The sequence below is a fragment of the Neocloeon triangulifer genome, unplaced genomic scaffold, assembly GCF_031216515.1.
Source record: "Neocloeon triangulifer isolate White Clay Creek 2 clone unplaced genomic scaffold, ASM3121651v1 ptg000002l, whole genome shotgun sequence".
NCBI classification, from domain to species: Eukaryota; Metazoa; Arthropoda; class Insecta; order Ephemeroptera; family Baetidae; genus Neocloeon; species Neocloeon triangulifer.
Genome location: NW_026775545.1, coordinates 8,811,495 through 8,839,035, shown reverse-complemented (window position 1 = coordinate 8,839,035; position 27,541 = coordinate 8,811,495). Strand labels below are relative to the sequence as shown.

Here is a 27,541-nt window from a genome sequence, read left to right as displayed (position 1 = left end):
TTTGCTTTTTATAGATATCTATAGCATTTGAAAATCAACGAGAATCTCACGACATGGCGAGTCTTGCATCTCAAGAATGCGTCTTGTTTTCCAAATCCCCTCTCGCTCGGCTTAAAAATACTCATTCTCCGCCGACTGAGCAGCCATTCCGAATCCTGAGCATGATTTTCACTAATAAATAAGCGGCGAACGTGAAAATATTCGTGCTGGCTGAGGCTCGGTGCGCCGTGGACGTGCCTGACTAACGAGATGAACCAGCACTAATCTGTGAGTCCATCATCTAATTTGAGTCTGCAAGTCTGGCTTGCCTCTGCCGCTTGTCAGGGACCACCTGATCTGGTCGTAAATTACGCTGCTTGATGGCTCGCAGGCTTTGGATAAATAACATACACAACGCACGAACGCGCGAGAGAATACACAAACGCACCCGCGCCATTATATTCTCGAAAACGCCAAACTTATTAGGCCGCCCCGGTGTTCACTTTGGGCCCATTAGGAATAATTCCGGCGCTAAATTTAATGTCTGTCTCATGCGCAATAAAATAAATAATTTACACGATTATTATTCCCAGCAATAAAAAGCATAAAAAAATGCTGCCCAATGGGCGAAACCAATCGGAAGAAATCTCCGCGGCGTCCGAGAACTGATTATAAATTCATAATTTTATCCTCTCGATTCAAAGTCGCCGCCGATCATTTTTCACGTTATTATCCCTCGACATGCAACTCAAGGATTTCTCTTCTTGTCTTCGTTTTTTTTTGTCTCAAAATGTCAGCCGACAAGGACGTGCTTGAGTGCTGCTTATTCTCATCAATAAGTGCTGGTACAATGGGGTTTGAATTATTCATCATTGGCACACACAGGACGCTCTCTGGCTGCCAATGTCGAATGCTTTCCAAGTCAAGAGGCAATTCCACTTGCAGGGAAGAGCCCTTGGGTGTTGTTTTTCTCTGTGAGAATTTGAAGAGAGAGAAGAGACGGATGTGTTTGTTGCAGCGACGTGACGCTCTCTTGCTTGAGAGAATAATGGTCTAGGCATCTTTAATATAACTCTAGATTGTATTACCGGAGAAGAAAATGCTTCATGAATTACAATTTGTTAACAATTATTCTCTTTAATACAATAGAAATGCTGTTACTTATTTTCTTTTTATAATTCCAATAGCTTATTTACATAAAAGAACATCTGAGGCTTTAATTTGATTGCTCCATTTGAATTTCTATAGAAAATGCGAAATAATTATTTTTAAGTGAAGTATATTTATTTGTTACGTACCAAAAAGAATCGCATTTTTTCTTTTAATTAAAGAAATAGCAAGAATAAATTGTAAAACACAACAAAAATTTTAAAATAATAAATTTATAAAATAATTAGTAAAAAAAAAATATGTAAATATACAAACTAAAATTAAGTTCTGAATTATTTATAATTATTAAGGAATAATATAAACTATCCCAGCCAGTCCTCATCCACTAACATTCTCCTATCAAAGAAGATTTCTTAGTGGATTGAACTGGCGATAGAAGAAACCACTAACAATCTTCTAAAATTCTGCTATCGATAGAAGACCGCATCCACTAATCAATCCACTAAAGAATGTTAGTGGATTTTATAGAAGATTTCTTAGTGGTCCTCTTCTGCTATCAACTTCTTAGTGGTTTTCTTAGTGGATTTTTAGTGGAATTGACACTCCGATAGTGGATTTGGCACTCTAACGAAAAACCCAGTGATGTTGGCAGTAGCTCGCACGCGCATAACTTTTATAAATCCAGAATTTCCAAAACACATGTAAATTATCCTAAAGAAGATAAAATGCTGAAATAAAAAAATTCTTTTGTGTTTCGATATCTAGCATTAAATAAAAAACAAATGGTTGTAAATTTTTCCGATTGAATTAGAGCTTTTTTAATTTTTCTAAGATGCATTATTGGGGAGCAGTAAATGTAAATATTTTAATTGAAAAATTCAGTTTGCGCTCAATTTTTACAATAACGGAACACAATCATATTTATTTTAATTTATGAGAGCATGATAGCAACTCAAGACCTTGACAGATTCATTGAAACTATTATTTTAATTATATTTAAATAATTTACAATTTATTTGTTTTTCAATCTCTTAACTGAGTTCAATCTTAAACGTGAACTAAAAAAAATCTGATGAATTCTAATAAAACGCTATGAATCAACAGACACTATATTTTCAACATAAATATTAAAAATAAAAATTATTTTGCATAGTGAGTTTTCCCTGGTTGGAAATATTCAGGTATTTTTCGCGCCACCCTGACGTTGCCATGAGCGGCTCGAGCTTTGGATATGCGGCCGTCTTGCTTTTTAACAGGGGGAGAGCGCGTCGAAAACGAGTGGTGGCATTTGGAAAGGTACGCGACCTGCACAACGTGCATGGAAAAAGTTCGCTGCGTTTATCTCTTCAAAAAAGTGGCATAGAGAAGAATTCTGGAGAACGGAAAAGAACGGTTAGTAGGAGTATTCATAAAAGTAGAAAATAAATAGATAATCATGATATTTAAATTGTAGATCTAGCAAAAAAACGCCAACTCTACAGCATCCCCGCGCCGGCCCAACGAGCGGCCCGCGCCTGAAGGATTAAAATAAAGTTATTGAAGAAAGGAACCTGTGCTCTGACATTGTCTTTTAAAAACTTGCAGGTAAATTTAAAGATCTAGTTGATTAACCGGGCAAATAATAACGAAATTATTGTTGTATTTCCAGAGTGACGTGAAAAACGTGGTCGTCAAAGTTGAATAAAAATTAACAAGTTTTCTTGGTGCTGTGACCCGATCGACCCAATATAGTGTTCTTTGCCACCCCACTCATCTGATGCAGCGCTGTTCACCGAGAAATGTAATGTACTTATTGTTTTATTTAAATATTTTATTTTGTTGTTTTGTTTTGTGTATTGAATGAAAAAATAAAATAAATGACAATCATAACAACCACTGCGTTTTTCTTGTTTTTCAACCGCCAAATTCAATCTTAGTGGATTGAAATCCACTAAAAATTCCACTATCAATCCACTATCAAGCAAGTGGCCGCCATATTGACTCCACTATTAGAGTGAAGTGAAACCACTATCAAATCCACTAAGAAATTCCTAAATAGAAGATTCCGTCTTCTATGTTAGTGGTACAAAAATATGCTATCATAGCAGATTTATATCTACTCCCGTTGTGGGGCACTAATCACACTAAGATGTTAGAAGATTTTTAGTGGATGCAATCTGCTATTTCTTAGCAGATTGAGGACTGGCTGGGATGTACTATGTTTTTGCAGACAGATATTAGTTTAAAATTTCTTAATTATTTTTATACATGTATTGCCATCGGTTGTAGATTTTCTCACTCCTCGGCATGTTTCTTTGCTTGTATCGCTGTCAGGAAAGAGTCCGATTTCTCTTACTGCATCAGCGTGAGTCCACTTTCCGTTAGACAAAAACTGCCTCGTCAGCCAGGAAATAAATAGCCGTGCACGATCTGCTCTTTCTCCGTGGAAGGAAAACGAGTTTCGGGAAGTTTTCCGCATTGGTGTTTAGAGGCGAAAGGGCCTCTCCGTGCTGCTTGGTATTCCGAGGGAAGTGCTGCGCGCATCACTTAAAAAGTACATTTGGCCGTATATCTCGCCGCTCTCCGCTCATTCTCATCCTTTCTCGACGCGCTCTCTGTGTTTCTCTGCAGAGCGTTAAATGTCGCTGCTTTTATACGGCAAAAGTTGGTCTGCCGAGCTGTTCTTCGGATTAAATGGCGCTCTCTGCAGTGCTCCATATATACTGCAGTGTGCCCATTTCTGTGTGTGTGTCGACGCGAGGAGCTGGTAATTCAGCCCCGACTGTGATGCCTCAGCACGACCACCCTCATTTTCATACTTTGTGCGCCCAAGAAGATTTCGCGCAGACTGCTTTTTTATATTCGCCGAGCCGAGACAGCCAGAAATTTAAGCTGACTCGAGCAAAAAATATAATTTATATATAGAAGTGACCCATTTTCCGACAGAAGCGTGTATATAAAATGTGAAAAATATATAATATTCAAAGCCGCCGAACATTTTTTTTTTTAATATTCGTAACGCCAGAATTTTCAACCGCTAGCTCGGCGGAGAAACATAAATTGGCGAAGTTATTCGGCAAAGCCGGAGGCGGAAAAATGAACGAGAGAGACTGACTGAGAGACAAGTTAATTAGCGTTCATTATCTTTTTTATGCGCGTAATTACATCAGTGGCGGCGGCAGAGAGGCCCGCTAGCTACGCTCGAGGCTAATCAAAATTTATCGCCGCCGCCCGTTCAAGGCGTACAGCACTTTTAAATTGAGAACAATATTCTAATTTATCTCTCCGACTACGCCACATGCGCGTCGCTCTTAAGTGGCTCAGCGCAGACCTTAAATTATTTTTTGCTGCCACGGTACCGAATTATATTCAGAGCACAAGTCGTCGGCATTATATAAATATTTTTCACTCCGCAGAGAGGGGAACAGGAATTCCGATGTTTGAAAATCTGCTTGGAGATTAAGTTGGATTTTGGTGTACAGGGGGATTAAAATATTCCGGAACAGAGTCTTTTTTAATTAAGGAGGATGAATTTGTTTAGTTTCGCTCGGGATTAAAAATTTAAAAAGGTGATGGGAGAGGAGGAAAGAAAAAGAGAAGCAGCAGATTGGAAAAGTGCGTCGTAACACATCTGATGCAGCTGACGACGTTCATTTTTTGTTGATGAAAAATTCATGCTTATGGTGGAAGGAAATGGAGACCCTGCGTTGAATACAAATCGTAATACAAAAAAACTGGATATTGCATCTTTTTTATGTCGCAAATTTTTTCAGTATATTTTGTGCCTAAAATATGGAAAAATTTAAATAATATTATTATGAATGAGAATTAATTACATTTTTACTTTTCAATAATTATTTCGTTAAATTTATTTAAACAGCTTCACATTAATGTCAGATTTTTCTCTGATTAAGCAAAATATGGAATAAAATATTTTGTGCTTTTTTATATTTTAAAATTTAAAAGTTAAAATCACCTACCCTCATGTAAACTTCAAAGTGTCAGTTATAAAATAAAAAATTCAAAAATTGATATGGGAGAGGAAGGGACTGCTGCGATAATTTGAGAAATTCCGTCTCAAAACTTAATAATGAATGAAGTTTTTGCTCATAAAAAATTCAGATTTACAGTACGGAGAGTCAGCTAAGTGCAATAATTATAAATTACAAAGACTCATGCAACTCTTTCCCAGAAGTTCCCGTCTAACATTTTATTCCCTCCCATACTTAATTATTCAAATGATTTCTCGGAACGCATTATTTGTTTGCTTAATGCTTTCTGTCAGCCATACATTTATTGATCCAATGTGACCGCATTTGTATAAAGGAGAGAGATATGGAAACCTTGGAAGGTTTCGTTGGCTGCATGTTCAGCGGCAATGATGCTGATTATACACATTCGGCCCATAAATTAGCGCAGGGCGCGCGCGGGATTATTAGCAGTTGCATTCAAGCTAGCGAGCATATCAAATAAGAGTATATATCGTAGGTGCGTTTGAGAAATTTATGGCGCTCCATTGAGCGCGGAAAGTGTACTTGCATGCACTCGGCGGCGGCGCAGCAGCGCGCACACCGTTGCATGCCAGTCGTCTGCCAGTTATCGGTCAATATTTAATGCCGATCATCGGCCGGCAATGCATTGACATTCAATTTTCCCTAACGCTTGCCAGTCGTCTGCCAGTTGTCGGCCGGCAGATGACCGTCCGTTGCATGCCAGTTGCATGCGCATTCAACGTAAATGCATCATTTTTCTTTCCACTTTTGCATTCCTTTTATTTCCTTTTCTAATTTTACAGATTAATTAATATTTATAAAAATCACATAGAGCCTATATGCAATAACTGCATTTTATATTTTTGAATATATTTTTTACCAATATTTGTTAATTTGGATTCAGTATAATATAAAATTCAGTCATTGCATGTAGGCTCTATGTAATTTTTCTAAATATTGATTAATTTGTAAAATTAGAAAAGGAAATAGAGCAATGCAAAAGTGGAAAGAAAAATTATGCATTTACGTTGAGGCATATAATAAAAATTGTTCATTTCAATTTTAATAATTAAATGTTAAAATATTTTAAAATGATACAAAAAGTAATTTTTATATTAAATTATATAATTTTTTTAATACAACAATTTAAAATTTAAACGTGAATACATGATGCCTCCGTTGTGATATTATAAATTGAATTTTTCCATAAGCACACGATTTAATAAACGAACCACACTCATAAGTCCACACCAATTTGGGAGTTTGTGTTTAAGCGCGTACTGGCCTTCCTCCGTATTAACGCTGCATCAAGAAAATTGTCTGAAAAATAATAATACCAAATTTGAAGTCTGCGAACCGTTAATATTATAAGACTAAATTTATTTCAATTAGTCTCGTTCAAATCTATTATTCTTGATTTATTTTAAATTCAGCAGGGATGTTTAATAACTTTTGGGTTTAGCCGCAAAATGCGGGGTGCAATGGAACATAAAATTTAGGATTTGTATTTACCTGCAAAGTTTCACAAAATCGGGCCATTTTCATTGATGAATCCAAGGAACAGACACTCAAAATACTTAAAGACTTGAAACTGGGCATAAAAGTGATGAATTCTAAAGGATGTTCAAAGATTTTCGGGACAAAACTCGGATGGACGAACGTTGCAACGAACTTTGTTTGGAAATAAAAATGCTTTCAATGATCGATGACAGCCGAAGTTTCCAATGATTCGACCGCAGTGACATCTTCGATGTCTGCCGATTGCTGGTCGGCATTAAATGGGCATTCAATGCCGATCGCCTGTAACGCGCCTTCATTTAGCTCTGGCGCTCGCTCGCGCCAAAGTCCCTTTCGTTGCATGCCTGCGATCAACTGGCAGACGACTGGCCGACGATACCTGCAATCGGCAGGCAATGCGGACGTCGGCCAGATAACTGGCAGACATTCGGCATGCAATAGTGTGCGCGCTGGGAGGGGGCTTTGGCGCACGCAGTCGTAAAACAAACACCCAGCCTGGATTAGCGAATGGAATAAATGAATAAATGCACTGAACGACGAGCGCAAGCCGATCATCATTCTCGCGTTATTAACGAATCGGATTTGCCCCTAATGGAATAAAATACTTCGCGCATTAATTAAAAAAAATATATATTAATTTAGTAAAAATTATAATGTTTCATGAAATGGAAACCAAGTTAAATTTATCAGAATAGACTTATTGTTTAATTTTGTATTTTTATATTTGTTTATTGCAAAATTGTAAAATTTCTATTCTCATTATTAGTTACATTGAATTTAATTTAATTCAAGTATATATTTATGCAACCATCACAACAAAAAGGTTTAGCAGGTTGCATTTTGCTACTTTTTTTGTTGATAAGAAAATATAATAAAATATGCAAATTTTAACCAGTATATATTTTACTGTACTTAATTTGATGAACATCACATTCCAAATTTTGTGCATGACTTTCATTTTTTTTTCTTTAAAGGAAATTCCTAAAGAACGCTTCCTGCCAGAGATTAAATATGCATGAACCAAAACTAACGTCTGCTTGCCAGAGCAAAGCGCTGCTCTTAAAATTCGAGCGATGGCTTCTGCATACATATTTATACATTCCGCCTCGATCGCTCGTCGTTTTTCATTCTATTTTTATATATTATATATGCCGAAGTGGTGATGCAATCTGCGCTGATTGAAATATTCTCTTGGCACGCATTCAAAAATGATTTTTCTTCTTCCCAATCATTGAGTTTCTTCTTCTTTCTTTTTCCAGGTCATGAGACGAGATGTGTTGGAAGAAAAAGAATAAATAAACGCGGCGCTGAGAGCGACATGGCATCCTTGATTATATGTTTCCGAGAACTCCTCGCCGCGCACACCCATCCCCATGGAGAGAACACGTTTCATGATGGAGGCCCATAACGGAAACTCACCGTGGAGACATCTCGTACGAAAGCCTCGCACTCGCACCACCCGAGGGTACAATTCAAAAAATAAATTTGGATTTGGCGCTAAGGAGTGTAAAAAAATGTGGTAAAACATTTTATTTTATTCCCTATAAATGCAATTTCTGAGGAAGTATTTTGGAAATAAAATCAAATTTATATTTACGTTTAAAATTTAAAAGCAATTAGTTAAACAAATAGAAATTTTAAATTGTTATTCGTTTTTATACTTTATTAAACTTTTTTTATAACATTTAAAAGATTTACTTATTATTAAATTAAATTATAAATTTTTAGCAATAGTTATACTTATTGTGATATTTCTAATTTTTATTTGTAACTTCTTTATTAAGATATAAATATTGCGTTAGCAGTCTAAAAACCATTATGTAATTTTCCAGCAAAAAATGTTGTAGAGTGGATGTGGGTTACAAAGATGAATATTTTATCAATTTAATTAATAATACATATAACATTGTTTAAAATCCCCACTAATTAGATAAAAGCCAACACAAAGTATAAATATGATAAATATTTAATATAGAATATTAATATTGTACTTTAGGGCTGAATAAAAATTTGAATAACTTTTTTCCAAGTTGTTCATCTCCATTTAAATATAAAAATTTTACACATGTATCTTCTAATTGTAAGGATGAATTACAAAAAATTCATACAACGGACACTTTTCAAACGCAGCAGTAAAAATGATGCAAATTAATTTTCAGCGTAAAAAGTTTGAAAAAAGAAAACTATTAATGTGAAAACATTCGGTAAACGCCACAATATCGGAGATGATAAAGAAATTTTATTTTCAGAGAACCTATCCTGACTGTGACCTTACGAAGAAAAATGGCCGAGAAGCGTGGAAAATCGCAGACCAGACGGGTGACAAAAGCGAGACCCGATGAGAAAAGAAGCCTTTGAGAATTTTTAATAAAAGACATCTCCGGTCAAAGACTGGGCAAGGTCGTAAAAGTGGACCATCAAAGGATTGACCCCTGGCAGGCCGACACGCATATTAAGCGGACAGCCAATGAATTCGAAGCGTCTCCAAGTGTAAAATTATTATTCAAAACAACAAAACACTGACAAACAGGCCAAGTGACGTTATTTCGAGATGGCTGCGGAGTTGGTTTGATTTCAAAATAGCTTCAATTTGTTTCTCTTGCCCGGAGTCAATTAAAAAAGCAGCGGCAGGAAATGTGGGAGTGAGCAGAGGATGTGTTATTGTTGGAGCATCTCTGAAGACAAGCCGCAATAAAAAAGGTCTGCCTTGTGTGGGAGAGATGCAGAGAGAGGCTAAAATAATAAATAAATATTGAAGGAGAGACGCAGACTAAATATTACACTCTTTGAATATCCTGTCATGGAGCACGGCTTGTGTCACATCATATTTTATTGCATTTAAGACACCAGAGCAGCTATTAAATTGGACTGTGAAATCAAAATGTTAATTTTTAAATATTATGTTCCTATTTTAATGAAAATAATTTTCTTTCTAGTTTCATTCAAATTTCAAATCATTAAAAATAACAATAAGTTTAATTGCTGCAAAACTGCAACAATAAAATAACTATTGAATTATTCGAATTATTTTGATCATAAATTCATCATTTTTACTGTCAAATAAAAATTGTGAATATTTGCAATAAGGAAGAAAATTAGTGCCACGTAATTATGAAAACAGAACAATGATATTTAGTATTAATTTATTAAAAATGTTGCCTCTTTTGATCGTATGAGAATTTCACATAAAAATCTCAATCTGCACTGATTAAAAAATACAAGATTTACAGTCCCTAAATTGAAAAGTACGAAATAAGTTAAGTACCGAAGAACGCAGATTTTCTAATTATGGGAAAATTTAATCATGTTGGTTAATTTCCCAACTCCGTTTTTTCCTTGGAATTATTAAAATTTTCAGAAAATTGTTCGCACGCTTCGAAATCTTCATTATTCATACATATGTTTTTTGAACAGGGATTTTTAATTATTTTTTTAATTTTGTTATAATGCTGCATGTTTTAAGGGGGGGGGGGGCTTCTGTCAGTCTTATTAGGCCATTTTTGTTTATTTATTTAATCAATTCCGCAATCGTATCGTTTTCCCATCACCGAAATTTTTTAAAGTTTTTTAAATATGAATTTTGATCAAAATCAATTAGAAGATTTTGAACAAGAATCTCTACTATATTTAGAGCACAGAATATTTTATTTATGTATGTATCTTTTATTATATTTGATTTTTTTCTGCTTCTTTGGTAAAATTCACTCAGAAAAATAGAACGTACTTTTAGTTTAATTTATTTCAGGTCAAGTATTAAAATTAATTATGTAGTCCACGAAGGGTCCACATATAAGTGAGTGCAAGTGCGCAGGAAGTAATTACAAAAATGATTTATACGTCGTTTTCCAACCCCTTCCCTCTTATTTTTGTCGCCTGCAGCAGCTTTAATTCGACATGCAATCCGAAGCACGTGTGCGTTTCCAGCAGTCACAAATCAAATCGCCAATAAAACTCGATGTAACAATTTCTGCATTTGCATTTCCAAAAAGGGAGCCTCCCCTCGCCGGCTTCTTGACCGTGCAGCGCCGTAAAAAACGTAAAATGGCCATCGTGGTAGTAAAATTACACATTGCTACAATTTGTCTAATTGCTTGAGGCGTGATGGGACAGTAGATGCAAATTATTGTAACCAGTCCGACTGGCCATTTTACGATTCTCACACCCCATTCACTTTTCAAAAATGAAGCAGCAGATTTTTTATCATTATTTTCGTCCGAAGCAGATGCGTTCGTCCGTTTCAAATGTACAAAAGTGTAATTATTCGACTTGTGCATTTTATTGACGTCGGCGAGCGTGATTTATTTCACTCTCGGTTTCTTTTCTCATCAGCGTGAAAGAGCGAGAAGGGCAAAAAATGGCCGAGCATGCAGGAATTCCCATTGTGCAGCTTCGAGAACAAAAATCAATCCTTCCTCGGCTGGCATTTTTTTGCTCTGCGCTCCTTTTCTTGGCACTTTTCAACCGGTCAAGGGCGTTTTTTCCACACCCGCCTCACAATGCACTTCTTCTGATATTTACGGCGGAGCCAACGAACTTGACTCGACAGAGAGATGGATTCGAATTTAACAAGCGGCGAGGGTAAATAAACAAAAATAAATTTTGAAAGCGAGAGTTTGAGCTTCATTTTTTGTGCACCCGCCTGGACGAGAGGTGATGCAATGCGGCAGGAATTTATTGTGCCTTGCATCACATACACCACTGAGAGTGAAAAGGGATGTGGAGCCGCAATATTTCAAAAGAGTAAAATGTCAGTTCAGGAATGGTAGGGACAATTGTTAATTTTATAAGAGAAACCTTTTCAGTTAGATGCCTAAACTCACTAATATAATCAAAAGAAGTTTTTATTCAAGGGATAAAATCTTATACTTTGGTTTATTTTAAATTTAATACATGAAATTTGTAAGACTCAATCCAACAATATTAAATGAATTTTTTTTTTTTTTAGATAATTGAATTTTTGAACTATTTGATTAAAAGGAGGATTAAGATGTTGCAAGCATAAATTTTTCCTTTTGTTCAATAATAAACGTTTTGAACAAATGAAAATAAAATTTTATAGACCAAATTTTACTAACTTCAAAAAACTATGTGGCAAGTTTTAATTTTTATTATAATATATAAATGCATGAAAAGATCACTGATGATACTACAAACTCCTGTAAATTATGCAACCTGCGCGACGTGTATGCATGGGAGAGGTCGGTTGCATAACAATCACGGCGCTTGCAGCTCTAAAGCCTTCATTATTCTTATCAAATGACGACTCTTCCGCAGAATTTTTGCCTGAACTTGAATTTTTGTCCATTATCAAAGATAAATTCACCGACGGCATGCTGGTATGTGCGAGCAATAATAAAAATGCACGTCAGCACAGTGTGATGGATTATTAAGCCGTAATGCGGCCGCAATCGTTTATTTGCTGGTGCCTCGCGCGCGCAATTTTACGACAGCATGCTTTCAATCAAGTGCAATAAACGCCGAATGGCTCCATCCACAACAACAATGTATGTGTGTGTGTGTGTGTGTGTGTGTGTGTGTGTGTGTGTGTGTGTGTGTGTGTGTGTGTGTGTGTGTGTGTGTGTGTGTGTGTGTGTGTGTGTGTGTGTGTGTGTGTGTGTGTGTGTGTGTGTGTGTGTGTGTGTGTGATGTGCACGCGCACCCGATGTTCTAGAGCTTCCAATAGGATCGACTACAAAAAACGAACCCACGCCGAGGGTACGACGGAGAGAATCAAATGAATCGGAGCTCGAGTTCTTGACTTACGGAATGTGGTGGAGCACAATATTTTTTATTTCTTTTCATAAATATTATCATCGTCAATTTTACAAAAAATAAAAATAATTTAAAACAGCCCGTTTTATAACTGTTTTCACTATAAGGGTTTTAATACCATTTGAATAGAAATTTCTTTAAAAAAAATTGACGTAAAGATAATTTTACTCACCAGTGGTGGTTGACGAGATCTGGGCAGTGGTAGATTCAGTCCATACTCTGATAAGGAGACTTCAATATCTGAAACACATAACCGATTTTTCATGAAAAATGTGAATTGGGAATATAATGAAAAGCAATGTAAAGAATATTAAATGGTTTTGATGGAAATTCTTTTTATTTCAGAAGGCGACGTTAAAGAATTTAAATATACATATATTATTCAATGTATATTAATTATATTAGATTTCAAAACTTTCTTTAAATTTACTATCCTTATTGTCAATTAAGTTAATTGGTGTACATAACAGATACATTTTTATCAAATCAAGACTCATCATCAAAATATTCAAAATTCATCTAAAAATTTGAGATTAAAAAAAAAACAATTATATTTTCTGGAAAAGCTTTTAGGATTAAAATCAATAAATTCAATATTCACAATGTTAGTGAAAATCGATTTCTTATTACTTTTTCATCATCCTGTTTAACGCAACTAAACGATGAAGTGAAGTTTTTATAAATAAATCAAAATAATTGATTACATTAGACATAGCATTTTTTAATCTTTAGGTTTAATTTTTAACAGATATTATCGCTGGGCCATTGAATGGATTTCCTGTGCTTTCAGGAACAAGCAGGGTTTTGGGTTATATTTTTTATGTGATTGGTTAATAAATTTACGTACAACAATTTTAATATTTAAAAAACAAATTAAAAATAAACCCATCTACCTTATAAATCTTTCACAAGAAGTGTTTGTTTGCTTGACGAGCAATAAATTTCCGAATTTCATGTAAATGGCGTGGGCTGCTGACTGCCTCATTAAATTTGGCCATTGTTTGTTTGGGGGCAGGAAGCAACGTGCTAGACATACATGCTGCGGTGCTGGTTGTTTAACGCGTGGGCAACGCGCAAAGAGTGCTGGTACATGAGCCTACAAATTAGTGTAATGGTGGCGAGCATGATAATAAAAATCGTTATCAGCCGGCCGGCTGCTGCGGCGTGTGTTTGCATTAGCCGAGAGAGCTGATCATCCCCGAGCAAGCGAGTGAGCACCGCACCAACCCTCGCAACGAGCCTGATTTACGACTGCAACGCCAAAGTCCCGTGCGCTGCATGGTGAATTATGGCCGGCAAATACAACAAAATACCGAGCTTCGTACATAAATAATACTCCCGACGGCAGCTCTCAACCCCGAACGCCGGGCTCGGCACGGCAACGGCGGCCATTTTTAAGCAAAATTTGCTGCAGCGTGGGATGTTACAAGAAACTAATGGCTTTTTTATTCATGAAAATTACTTTTACTGAAAGTTATTTAACTTTTTTATTGTAATTCACATCTTACTAAATCCGGAAATAATTTTTATAATTCGCATGCATGTACATTATTCGTCAAGGAACCAAACCTCAGTCCATCCAACGGAAGAATTTTTTTAAGAACTTATCTTTTACTTAAAAGGTAAACATGATTTGAACGGTCTACATGATAATTAAAATATAACAAAAAAATTTCAACTTAAATTATGCAATTGAATACCAAATCAAATTAATGCAATTTAATAAAAAAAAATTATTACAATTATAATATAATTAAATTTTTAATATTTCAAACAAAATCAATATTAAATAATTTAACTTTATGTTTCAGTACAAATATTTTTTCTCAACATATTTATAGTGTTTTTAACAAACGTAGTTTGAATAAACTATTTTTTTTATTTTGTTAAAAAATAAAATACAATATCAAAATTCAAGGAATGCCGATTTTCTATTGTAACATGGAAACCACCATTTTTTTCACAACAAGGGAATAAAAATAAAGAAAAAAAATTAATAAGGAAAGGTCCTTATGATATGCTGTGATTCTGTTTTGTAATGGAAAAAATACAAATCAATTTTAACCAAAATTAATTAATTATTACGCTGAAAGAACCAAAACAAGCTGTGAAATACTCCCTCTACGCAATTGAAGCAATTAACAATTTTAAAAGTATTTCCGTTATAAACACCCTTCATTTAATTTGAGCAATTATTGTTATTTTCAATACATGTAAAGGATAGAAGTTAGTTTGGGTTCTTTATCAATCCGAATGGAAAAAGAGTTACGAATGAACTCAGAAGCAGACATGTGGCTACAAAAAACTGAATGTCAAGGCGAAATTCAACAAAAGGGTTGAAGCAAAAAATCGCTCTCGCCCGCGGGGGTGGTGCATTTTCCCGAAACAGACGCATTATTTCTGCTGCTGTTTGAGTCGAAAAGAGAAGAGAAAAGCCGTCGAGGGAGCCCCCTCGCAGCAGCACTCACAGTTATGGCAGGTCTAATTATCGATCCGGTCGGAAAAGAAGAAGCGGCGGCGGAAAATTGGCGCTGGCGTCGGGCCCGAATCACGAAGATGGCCACTCGCTCTCTAATAATGTGCCTTCGGCGGCGACAATCACGTGAATGAGATTGGCATGCATATAAGTAAGTAGTGACTAAGGCTGCTGCCGAGTAGGCACCACTCCCCCCTCTGGGACACACCTCCCCCCGGTACCCGCGGCCGTTTCATCTGCACCTCATCGCCACTGATAATTAATAACTCCCGAGCGCTGCTTCGGCTTTAAATGCACTTTTATTGGTGCAATCAATTATGGAAACGAGCCAGACGCAGACAAGTGTTGCGTCTGAACCACTGCACGGTGCACCGACATGGCGGAAAACGGGTTCAAGAACAACACTTAATTAATATGAAAAAAGTTCAAAGAAAAATATTATTATAAAGAATTTATCATGGAATACTTCAATTTTTAAAAAAAAAAAAACCTTAAAATGGATTATTATAAATATTGCTCCATATTTTTGATGTGAAAAATTTGATCTGGTTAAATTAAATTATTTATTTAGAAATTTCCACCATCAAAATCTCCAAGATTCAGCAATGAAAAATAATAAAGACAAGAAAATAATATTTTATGGAATTAAAGAACTCTTATCCAGGAAAAACTTCTTCCATCTCTCCATTTCATCTCTACTCAATTATAAAGTTTAATGGTCTTTGTGGCGAGACAAGTGCTTCCATTACTTGGGCGCTGATCAAGTTTCTTTGGGACCGAAGAAAGGCATGTTTTGTCGCCGTGACATTTCCTCGGTGGAGGCATGTGGATGCAGTTGTAGGATTATTGTCGGAGTGATTTTATTGAGGCGGCGCAGCCAGGTCTTCAATTTTATGGCGCTCTAAAATTTTTTATGCTCCTCTAAAAATAAGTGGCATTTACTTAATGCAATTTGGCAGCACCGATTGCATTTTGGGCACCGAAACTTTCATTTTCGGCGCTGATTGATTTAATCGACGTGTGCGATGACATTTTTTCGACCAGCGCAGTTAAATTAAAAATAGATTTGTGAAGCTTTTTTGAGGTGAAAATTTATAAGTTTGAAGATTGAGCGCCTTCAGCCAAAATATAAAATTTGAAAATAAAATGGTTTCAAATAAAATTTATAAAATAAAATCAGATTTTTTTAAATTCACCCTGAAAATCTTGAAAGTTAGCTCTAATTAAAAGTAAAAAAAAAAAAAAAGATAGCCAAACATATTACGGCATTCATTAAAAATCTCCCACGTCTGTCAAAAGGACAAAGTAACGAATTCCGCAAGTTTGGATTTCGGAATCATTTCATCAAATAAATTCCTGTCAATAAATTCCCTCTGTTATTTTATAACAATGGCGTCTCACGCGTCAGATGCAGCATTTTTCATTCCCTGGTCGCCGGCTTTTTCCAGCAGCACAATATCTTTCCAAGCTGCGCAGTCTGCAGAATTAATCCTCAGCAAACACCCAGCAGGCCTGGCTATATTTTGTGCTCGGAGGCCCCTGCAGGACATTTTTCATGCGCTGGCAGCTCCATTTGGCTGCATTCCCTGGCCTAATCCCATCACCATTTCCACAGCCATAAATTTGGAGTGAGAGAGTGAGCCGAGCTGGGGTCAGTCGGAAGACCCTCTTCCAAACCCAGCAGCGTCCCTGAGAGGTCAATTTACATTTTTATTTATTTATAAAGAAGCCCCGGGATGAAATGCGAGAACCAACCCCTGCCGGCATCCCTTATTCCATTGTGTTGCTACGGCCGAGATGCGGTTTCATTTCCTTTCTGTTCACAGCTTGTTTTATTTTTCGGCTTTTGACGAAATTTTATATTTTATGCGGTTGAGTTGCGATGATGCTGGCGGGAAAAAGAATTAAAATGCGAGTCAAACTGCGCTTTTGGTTCCCCGTCGCGACAGTTTTCATCAAGCGATAACGTCAAGCTTTAAATTAGCGTTAAATTACAACTTCCAGGTGCTGAAATTGTTTGTTTATTACAACTCTATAAAATTTCCTATTTCAAGTCACGGGCTTCCATTTTAATTCATCCAAAGGTATTACTAAAATAAGAAGTGAATTGAATTAAACATTTTATTTTCTTCGACGCGGAATAGAAAAGTAATCAAACACAACTTGTTTTTACTAATAATTTATAATTTAGGTGGATTTTCTATTCTTTTTTTTATTTTTAATTCTGGTTAAATCTAAATGGATTTGAATTGACATGTATAATCAAGTGAGAAGAAAAAAAAAACGAGTTATCAAATAATTTGAAAAGAATAAAGAATCAAAAACAATTTTTGATACTTTTTGGTGATAAATATTGATATTTTAATTTAAGGAAAATAAATCTCTTTAGGAAAATTTTCTATCGTTTTAAATATTTTTTTTTGTCAACTACATTAATTATATTTTCATTTTTTCCACCGGCAATTAAGAGTATAAAAACTCATCTCCAATAGACCTCACCCAGTGAAGAACGTCTTTTCTATTTTCAGTCCTCACCACTTTTGAAAGCTTTTCCCGAACGCCATTGTGAGGTTGGCGTTTTATTTATATATTTGAACGTTGATAAAGAAAAACCAACATATAAATAATTCATCGCGGTGACAGCTCCCAACACAAGCGGCCGTTTCACCATCTTTTATGCTCCAGCTTTTCTGATATCAAAACTAAAAATGCCTGGCGTGCATTTCAGAATTTTTTCTACGTTTCCGCAGCATTTATCATTCCTTGAGGGGATATAAATTTTGTGACACAACAAACAGCGCGTACGCACGAAGTCTGAGACGCGCATTTTCCTGCTGCTTGAGTTTTTTCCTTCCGTTCCGAGTTGCCATGGAAATTAAAATGCATGAGCTTGCGATGACGCCATTGCAGCAGCGCTGCACTTTTTTGATAAGGATATAGAGTTGCCGGCCGGGGAATCCAATGCATTTTTGAGCAGCCAACAAATTGCGTCTGCGAGTGACAGCAAGGGTGCATTTTAAAGCAAGCTGATAAAAAAGCGAAGCGTCTGCTATTATTTGCAGCTGTGAAAAGAATATAAACACGTATCACAAAAAACGCACTGCTCGGCTTCCTCAGGAATAACAATGAGACAGTTTTAGTTCAGCCATTTGGCCCATGTTAGATTAAAAACAGAAAAAAACGTGTTGGCCGAGCTCTGTATAAATGGAAGTGGAAAATGACAAAGTGTTTCGTAGCACGCAATCTATATAATAATCACACGAGACAAAACTGAGGGATAAAAAAAATATGAATGTATTTATAAAAAATTGAAACCGGGCGAACCTCGTTGCAAAGAAAAAATGAAAAAATATAAAGGACAACTGACCCCAAAGGCGACCTGCGGTCTGCTGGTACTTTAAAACCTAGGGTTTCTTGTGTCCGACTAAACCTAAGTGGGAGGAATTAATAAAAAATTAAAAATAAAATGGGAGGATTTAATTTTAATAAACAAAAATTGCAGAATTAATTAAGCAAAAGAGTCAGTCAACAGCTTCATACTGTGATTTTGGCAGAAATTTCCAGGGCAATGAACCCAAAGACTTTTCTGGCAAAATCACAGTAATCTGCCGCACTACTGGTTAGGACAGCTGTTTCGGCCAATCCAGGCCTCATCAGCTAACCTGAGTGCCGGTCCTCTCCTTTCGGAGAAGTCCGAGAGACTGATGCTGAACGGTGGCTGCTGCGGGGTTTTATACCCGAGCGAGGCCGCTCGCACCGCCCTCTGGCGCGCTGATTGGCTGACTCGATTGCTCTAGAATTTTCTGCGTTTTTAAATTGAAAAGCACGAAGTGTGCGTTAATTAGCGGGCCCGCAGCAGCCACCGTTCAGCATCAGTCTCTCGGACTTCTCCGAAAGGAGAGGACCGGCACTCAGGTTAGCTGATGAGGCCTGGATTGGCCGAAACAGCTGTCCTAACCAGTAGTGCGGCAGATTACTGTGATTTTGCCAGAAAAGTCTTTGGGTTCATTGCCCTGGAAATTTCTGCCAAAATCACAGTATGAAGCTGTTGACTGACTCTTTTGCTTAATTAATTCTGCAATTTTTGTTTATTAAAATTAAATCCTCCCATTTTATTTTTAATTTTTTATTAATTCCTCCCACTTAGGTTTAGTCGGACACAAGAAACCCTAGGTTTTAAAGTACCAGCAGACCGCAGGTCGCCTTTGGGGTCAGTTGTCCTTTATATTTTTTCATTTTTTCTTTGCAACGAGGTTCGCCCGGTTTCAATTTTTCATGAAATCCACCTCGAGTGTTACCATTCAATTTTATTTATAAAAGGTAGAAATATGAAGCTATATTTGGATAAACTGATTATTTTAATCCAGGAAAAGGTGGGATTGAAAAAAACTTATAATATAAGTTTTAAGTTAAGGAAAACATTTATCTCACATTATATTATAATGTGAGATGAATGTTTTCCTATTTAGCTGATAAAATGCAAATATTCAATATCATTTTAATTGCAACAAGGCAAATTATAAATCAGGGAACAATTTGTATATAGGTGTTAATTTATAGCTAACTATTTCTAGACAAAATTTTATGATAAGAATTTGTTCAATTGTAATAACACAAAAAAAAACTATAAAAGTACAGCTCAAAAGTAAGCTTCCTATTCCCCTTTCTAGGCATTCTAGCATGACATGGGAGATATGAACCAAATTTATATAAAAAAATATTATTTTAAAATAATAGTTCAAAAGCTCAATTAGCGAATAGCTTTAAATTTAATTAAATGAATGATTGTATAAAAAACAATATATAATAAACGTAACATAATAATGATAAAATGAAATATTCTATCATATTAATTATTTAAAATATTAATCAATTTTAAAGTTATACATAAAAAATTATGAAAGAATATAACACACGCGCCGTAAAAAATTTCATTATAAACATGTCCTTTTTACTTCTCAACGAATTTATATTTCTTTCCTAAACCGCCGTGACAATAACATCTAATTACGCCAAAATCATATGGGTAAAGTAAACATTTTACAAATTGATTACTGAGTGAGCAATAAAATTGTTTCCAAATAAAACGGGAAGCGTTACCGAAATCAAATCAATGCATCCGCCACGCATGTGTAACAACCGCCATTGTCAATTTGCATGAAAAGTGTCGCATGGCCGACGGATGCACCGCACTGACAGCGGCTCATTGTCAAGCTAACTGAATGAAAAATGAGCAGAGTTGCCCAGGCGGATCGAGCAGCGTCTCAAAGGACGCAGCGCTCGCATCCACCGACGTGGAATAATGAATGATTCCGTTTGTGTGCCTATCTGGGACCCACACCAGAGCATCACAGAGAGAGGAATATTCAAATTGCAGGCCTGCCGTCTCTCTCATTTCGTTACACATTTCAGCATGATTCATGAAATGTACATACATAAATTACAGCTTCACCCTTCTTGAATTTTTACGACTGCCGCCGTGGCAATTTAGAACATGGAGGTCCCGTATAATAATATTCAAATAAGCCGCTCTCTCGTTATACCCGGCGGAATCTCGCGTAATGGCTGCCAGTTTTAAATTTGGATAGTCGCTCTGTACCCACGGAGAAATTACAGAGCTGCGCTGCGTGCACAAAATGAGCTGAAAAGATTATAATTTAACGAGCGTCATCACCGGGTGGGTGGTGATTATAAGCTTTCATAATTCCGCAGAGCGTGCGTGCGTGCGACGGCTCTTATCTGTGCAGCGGCACATCCTCGTGGTGTTACTCATGGTGATGAGCTCGTATCGCATTTGCATACGCCGAGCTGCCAACTCCAACACCCACCCACTCGGAGGCCGCCCACAGCCACGAAATGACACCCTGATGAGACACCAGCCGGGGAGACAAAGCATTTTATGCTGAGAGGAATTTTCAAATTAAAAGTTGGCTTGAAAGTGTGACGAGATAGCAGCAATTGTTAAAAAGTTTTATGACTAAAGTGCCGAGAAGGGTCGACGCTGAACTATAGATTAAAATTGCTTTGGTTAAAGTTGCACAGAAAGAAAAAATTTTGAAACGGAAAGTTGAATTGAGATGAAAATTTTATTAAATGTAAAGACGAATAGACGTTCAATTAAGATGTTCAAAAGATAAAAAAAAAAATCTATCCACCAAATATTAAAATTTTTGTTTGATGATCAATCTTGGTTTTGCGCATGAATTAAGTTTGCTAATTGTAATTTTTTAGTTGACTCACTTTTTATAACCATGATCTCTTGTATCTATAATTGAGTGTGTCTTTAATTTATTGTATTATTAAATTTTAACATTTTAGAAGATCTTATTTTTATCTTTTATAATCTAATTTGTTTTTGTACTTATTGTATAATTTTATTATCATTTTTTTATTTCAATAAATCTAAATTACTAATTTTTATTGTTTAAGGGATTGAGTATAAGTTTTCAGTTCATTATGTAAATAAATAACATTTAAATTTGTACCCATTCGCTAGAAAATTATATTTAAATTAGTGTTGATCACTTTCAATGGATTCAAAACTTGCTTAGCAAGTATCTTTCAGGTTTGTTATCTCAAGTATAGAACCATAATTATATACCCAATGGCTAATTATAATTGTCAGGATATTGAAAAAAAAATTTAATACTTGGAGATCTGTATGTCCACGAATTAGAAACAAACATTCTTTGATAAAATACCAGTAATACAATATTTTCTGATATTTCATTTTATAAAAATTGCTACGTCTGAAGAGATAATTCCTTATGGGTCACAAAATGTATAATAATGAAAATCAACTGGAACCCACTAGTATAATAACAAAGACATTTTTTTCTAGGCTAACCTTGGTGGTGCGCGTTGACCTCGGCCGGCCGCTCTGCTTTATAGTTTCACCCTTTGCTTCCACGCGTCGGGCGAAGAAAGTGTGGAAACAAAGCCTCTTGCTTGACCCTGAGTGGTCTTAGACGAATGAAACTCGGCCAGGAAGGTCACAGACAGCGGGACAATGGTGCAGCCGGGGCTCTCGAGCAGTCTGGGCCGATCGTCCGGCTGGCCAGGGTGCTATTTTGGCCGTGCTACGTGTTGTGTGTTTGTGTGGCTCCTCTCTTTTTCTCTGCCCTCTGATATCAGTCCTCGAAAGTGGTGCTGCTTTTACGACTGCAGCTGAGTGATAAGAAAGCTGCGGAATGTGGTGGCCCTAATCGACATAATATTCACCGCCGCGGGCCAAATCTTGCGTTGCATCAGCACTTTGGACGAAATAACCATTCCAGCAGCAGCGCCCGGAACAAGGGCGCGTCGTTTTTTTTATATACTCGCTTCGACCGACACAACACGTCCGGCCTGATAAAAATATTTTTCGAAACATCGCAACTTAAATCGATTTCCACTTTAATGTACTTTTATTGGCCGCGACTTAAGTAGTTTTATTAAATGGGCCGTTGCTAAATTGAAAATAATTTATGCCAAGAAAAACACTTCAAAGCTGCGCTCGCTTTTTTGAAGAAAACATGATTTATATTTTTCTCTCTTGTCAGCTCAAGGCTTTCGGTGCGAGTTCATTTGGGGAATTTTTATTAAGGGAGATTGCCAGCAGACCGGTCCATTTGCTTTCTGATATATGTACTCAAGTGGTGATGCAGGCGGAATTCTGCTGCGCGAAATTAAACTCGAGGGAAGATTTACGAGACGGGGCGACAAACAGCAGCGCAGCCTTAATTTGCACCAGTTTTATGGGCAAACGGACCGAGCGATAAGTTATCTCGACTGTAATTCTAATTAGCAGACCTCCCACGGGTGCTGCTGGAAAATGCACCTAAGGCTGCCTGCTGGCTCGGAGCCAAATCTCGAGACCAAAAATTATTATATCAAAATGTATAAAAAAATCAGGTTCGTTAGGGGCCCAACCTTGGGAGGAATACAAAATATTTTCCCTCAAATTTGAATATTTTAGGGTTCGAACATAAAATCGAGCTCGTCGCGGTCCATTGTGTTTGGAGGATCAATATAGTAATTGCCGGCCGGGCGCGTGGGGGCCTCTTTCTCCGACTTTTTACGAGCGCTGCTCGCATGGCTGGCCGGGCAAACCCCGCCTTCGACGAGTGCGCAGCAAACGCCATGATGGGCCGCGCACCATAAAACATGGCTGCTGCTGCCGCCGAGACCACCGGCGGGGCTCAATGGGTCCAGATTGGGTCAATTGATCCCGCCGATGCATTTGCCCGATTGTTTTTTGCCAATTCCGATAAAAGCATATCAATCAGCAAAGTGGACCTGCAAGGGCACGCCGGCCGAAAAAAAAATGCTTGCCACAAGATGGAATGAAAAGAGCAATCTTTTAATGAGAAACACGTGTGCTTTGTGAATAAGCAATAAAAAGTAAATGCTTAGAACAGAATATTAAGAGAGAAAATAGGGGATGCTGACCACGGGAAATTTTGTTGGAAATTCAGGAATTGAAATCACATTCATAATTAAACACCCTCGAATTAATTGGTAATATTTTATCATATTTATTTTGGTGTTTATATTAATTATTTTAAAATTATTATGAAATTAAAAGTACAAACAATATTAATTAAGTTAATATTTTGCATTTATTGTTATTTTTTTATCAAGCAACCGGCACATCATTTGTGTCATGCATGTTGCATACCTTCTTAAAAGGGCATAATATAAATGTGACAAACTCATAAAAACGATTTAAACTATTTTTTTTTCAGAGTTATAGGAAATTATAATGATTGAATTGCTGATTACATTTAAAATACCCCCATTCCAATTTATTTTTGTAAAATGTGTCTGTAGATTGATTTATTTCAAAGTTAGTCTCTAAAAATTTGCTGATTGGAAATATAAATTATAAAATGTGCGCGCAATTCCACTCCTCATTGCTGCAATAATCAATAAGGATATTTAAAATTTATTTTTAAAGCTTTTATGAATTTCATTATTATTTTTTAAAAAAAATTGAAGTTAAAAATTTCTTTTCACTCTCTTCATTTCCAAAACTATTTTTTTTTTTTTTTTACATTTTAAATTTCAACCATTTCTGCGCTGTGTCGTCAGTGCAATGTAAGCTCATTTTAAACACTCCCTTGCTTACAATTCCAAGGTGTAGGAGTTTAATTTAATTTAGTAATTTCTCCTCCTGAAGAAAGGGCCCCTCTCTGAACCCCTCGCTCTAGAATCTGCATTCCACTTGGGAAACTTAAACTGTCTCTTGCGTCGAGAGCCCCGCGTGTCTGTGTTTGTTCTTCTCTAAGTAATTGGATTTAGTCCAATGAATTTTAATTAAATGTGCCGCCCACACAGCAGCAGTACTTCCATTATGATCACTCTCCGGCCAACAATCGACGCGAGCACTTTGAGCCCTGGAATTTCATCTGCTGGTGGTGGAGCAATTAATTTCAGCTCTCGCGCCACTGCGTTTAATGTGTTTTGTCTGCATCGTGTGCCGCACAATGGATATGGGAGGCGTGCACAGAATGCTGTTTTGGTACATACAGCGCGAATTATCTTAATTGCCCTTGCGCGTGGTGCGCTGATATTTGCGCTGTTCACATGTTTATTGCCCTTCGCGGCCGCGTGCCATTTCAGAGTGCTCGAGACCCATTAAATTCCTTCATTGTTCTCTCTGCAAAGGGCTCAAAAATATCACCAGGATTTCGACTTAATGCCTAAATTTCCAACGCCTAAATTTAGACTCAAAGATTCAACAATTCCTTTTCTTTTTTGTCCCTTTGGTATTTGAAAAAAAGCGACCGAGACATTATACTACTGGTTGTTGCTTTTTTCGCTGCTCAGCTGGGAATCAGCCCCACAGTATATACGTAATTACGGGTGTGTCGCATATTACTTTTTATGTGATTTTGAGAGTAGCAGCGCAGGGGCTTGGTGGACCGAATTCTCATCAGCCAGGCGAGAGCAGAACACGTTTGATAAACAAAGCCAACGAGGCACCAGATGAATTAACTGCTGCCAAAACACACACACAAGCAGCGCACGAAATCCCTCTCTAATTGTTTATTTTGCTAGGAAGTAGAGCGGGAAAGGGCCTATTTGGGAAACACAAAATAAATACAGTGCCACCGAGACAACGCTGAAAACAGCTCTTGGGAAACATCTTCGTCTTTGGTGTGGGAAAATATTAACTGAAATGAACTAAAAAGGAATCGCTGGTAACGTTAAAAATTCAAGCCTCAAGATTTTAAAAATGGGCAAAAATACAATTTTGAACACTGAATATGAAGAGCAAGTTTTATGTGATTTGATCTCTTTTATTTTAAATTATTTTAAAATTAAAATAATTAAATATTTTAAACCCTCGAAAAATTAAATAAAAAAATTTAAATAATAGGCGCAAAAGATCCTGTTGGAGGAAAAAGTTGCTCCTCTAATGAATGCATTTGTAATTAAATTAATTCAACTGTTTATAATTTAAATTTTTTAGATATTATCCTCTTTTTAAAATTACTATTAAATACAGAAAGTGGTTCTAAATTCTTTACGGTTGACTTCTTTTTAATTTTTTTATTTTTAAATCTTGAGAGAATGTGCAGCACCTTGGAGATGCTGTGAAGAATTCCGAGTGTCGGTTGAGAAGGGAACGGGACTCCTTTCCTTTTAAGAACACGGAGCCGATATAACAAAGTGGGAAAGCCGCAGCCGGAGAAGACGAGAGATGCTCTTAAAAGGGTTCGCCGACCTATCTAATGGAACAACGCCCTGCTCCCCAGCATGATTTAAGAGCAACTGCCGTAATTATGTAACACAGGCAGCGTAATTTACATAAATTATTGGAGCTGGAAAAAGACTTGACGCACTTTCGAAAGATGCTGATCCATTTAAGGAAAATGTGTTTGGAAATAAACGAAATAAAATTGTATACGCAGGCAAGAGGTCACGGGGGACTTTTTGGCTTTGAAAGGAAAAGCAAAATGTTCGTTTTCCAAGAATCAATTTGCTGACATCAGCAATGCATTAAATAAATTGGCAGTCTGATTGCCACGCCGGGTTGTATTTCTCTCTGCGCGCGGCTGGCATCAGAACAAGAGTCTTCTGCCGAAGCAATAAATTTCCAGCGCACAGTCGCGGCTGTCTTCATTACAGAGTCGTTAAATTCCATGAAATTCTAAATTATACAAGCAAAGAGCAACTTTTGGTCCGACCTACGCGCGCAGCCAATGAATAAGTAATAATTTAATATTTTCAAGCGCCGCGCATCTCGCTCTATCTCCCGTGGCTTATAAATAATTTATTGGAAATTACACGGTGCGAGCACCAAAATGGTCGCGGTGTACACAAAATTAAGGGGTTCGAGCGCGGATTGTCAATTATTTATACGCTGTAGGATGCACGAAAAAGCAATTTTGGTGTGGGAATTTCTACGAACAGGGCCAGAGGTCGAAAATGAGCATGAAAATTTCTTGGAATTGTGAGTCTGAGTGATAAATTTATGCGCATAGAAATTAAAAGGGGAAATGTTGAGCCACGCACAAAGTTCACAAAAGGAATCATGCAAACCAGGACTAAAAGCAAAATCAAAAAAATTTTGTAAATTCATATTTTTGTAAAGATTTATTAAATTTAAATAAACTTTTTTCAAAATTCTCCTTTTTCTTTACGTTTTGAAAGATAAATATTTATTTACAACTCACGTATTTTGAGAAAAGGATTTGAAGAAGAAAATCAAAGCTTTTATAACGAGGCCTTTGAAAACAAACTGCTGTGTTGACTAAATTAATTTAAATGCAGTTGAAGCAAATACACATAAGTGGGTAATTGATGGTTATACTTGCACCTGTGCACTGGTAATTTTATACGCAATTATATAAAATATTTAATTGCACATAACATAAATTTCATTCTAATAGGAGCAGTGCATTTTTGTTTTTATATAAATGCAGTGCACGACTTGGCATGAAATTTTGTTTGGCGTTTGTAAAACTTCAAAAGACCCGCAGCAAATTTTTTGTCGTGCAGCAAATCCCAATTTTTTGTCCAGCGCAAGCAATAAAAGAAACCCTTCGGCGCGAGGGCAAAAAATAGGCGCAACTTGTGCACGAAAACCACCCCCACAATCTGCTTCATAGGTCGTCAACCTCCTCAGGCGAAAGGGGTGCATCGACCTGCATAAATTCGCAGCCGCAAGCCAGGGTGAAAAAGCGCAGCGTGGAGAATTGCGGCGGTTCTGTTGGTGAATTCTGCTCCTTTGTCCTTGCCCTGCGTGGTTGACCACAAAGTTTGGCCACTCTGATTTTCTGCCTCCTTTCAGTTTCGCTGAACCTTTGGTGCGGTGTGGATCGAACAGTGTTTGAACGCCGAACGAGACTGATTTCAAATTTTGAATCGAGCAGCTCAGCCATTTTGCTACCGAGGACGGAGACTGGTTTTGCTGGCGGCACCGAGTGAGCGGCTGCCGATAACGCGGCCCTCAACATGCTCCCGGCATTTTATTTCTCTGAAGTAAAGCAAGCAAATAAAAAAAGGTAGAAGTAAATTGTTATTTTTAAGGTAAATTAATTTTAAACATCGCCCAAAGGATACGAAACTTATAATTATACTTATTAGAATTACAAAATTATAATTTTTTTTTTAATATACATCAGATTTTAAATTGTTCCTCTCAATTTATTTTAAAGAAGAATTTTACAATCGAGGGTTAAGTGCTTGAATTTAATTTGGCTTTTCCTAATTAATGTCCCAAAAC

At 36.7% G+C, this 27,541-nt stretch overlaps 1 protein-coding gene and 1 long non-coding RNA gene across 6 annotated transcripts in view; one reads left to right on the top strand and one right to left on the bottom strand.

Annotated features, from left to right (window-relative positions):
• The window catches only part of LOC132205162 (homeobox protein abdominal-B), a 102,757-nt gene that overhangs the window by 35,359 nt on the left and 39,857 nt on the right, over positions 1–27,541 (bottom strand). For 3 of the 5 annotated variants that reach the window (XM_059634065.1, XM_059634067.1, XM_059634066.1), the window contains exon 3: positions 12,523–12,590. The gene's annotated coding sequence lies outside the window, so the exon portion shown is untranslated. Of the gene's footprint in view, positions 1–12,522; positions 12,591–14,818; positions 14,950–27,541 lie in introns of those variants that run through there. The other 2 variants (XM_059634068.1, XM_059634069.1) reach the window with 1 other exon arrangement.
• On the top strand, positions 247–9,170 carry LOC132205373 (uncharacterized). The gene is made up of 3 exons (XR_009442689.1): positions 247–267; positions 7,838–8,097; positions 8,828–9,170. It is a non-coding gene; the product is annotated as an uncharacterized LOC132205373 (long non-coding RNA).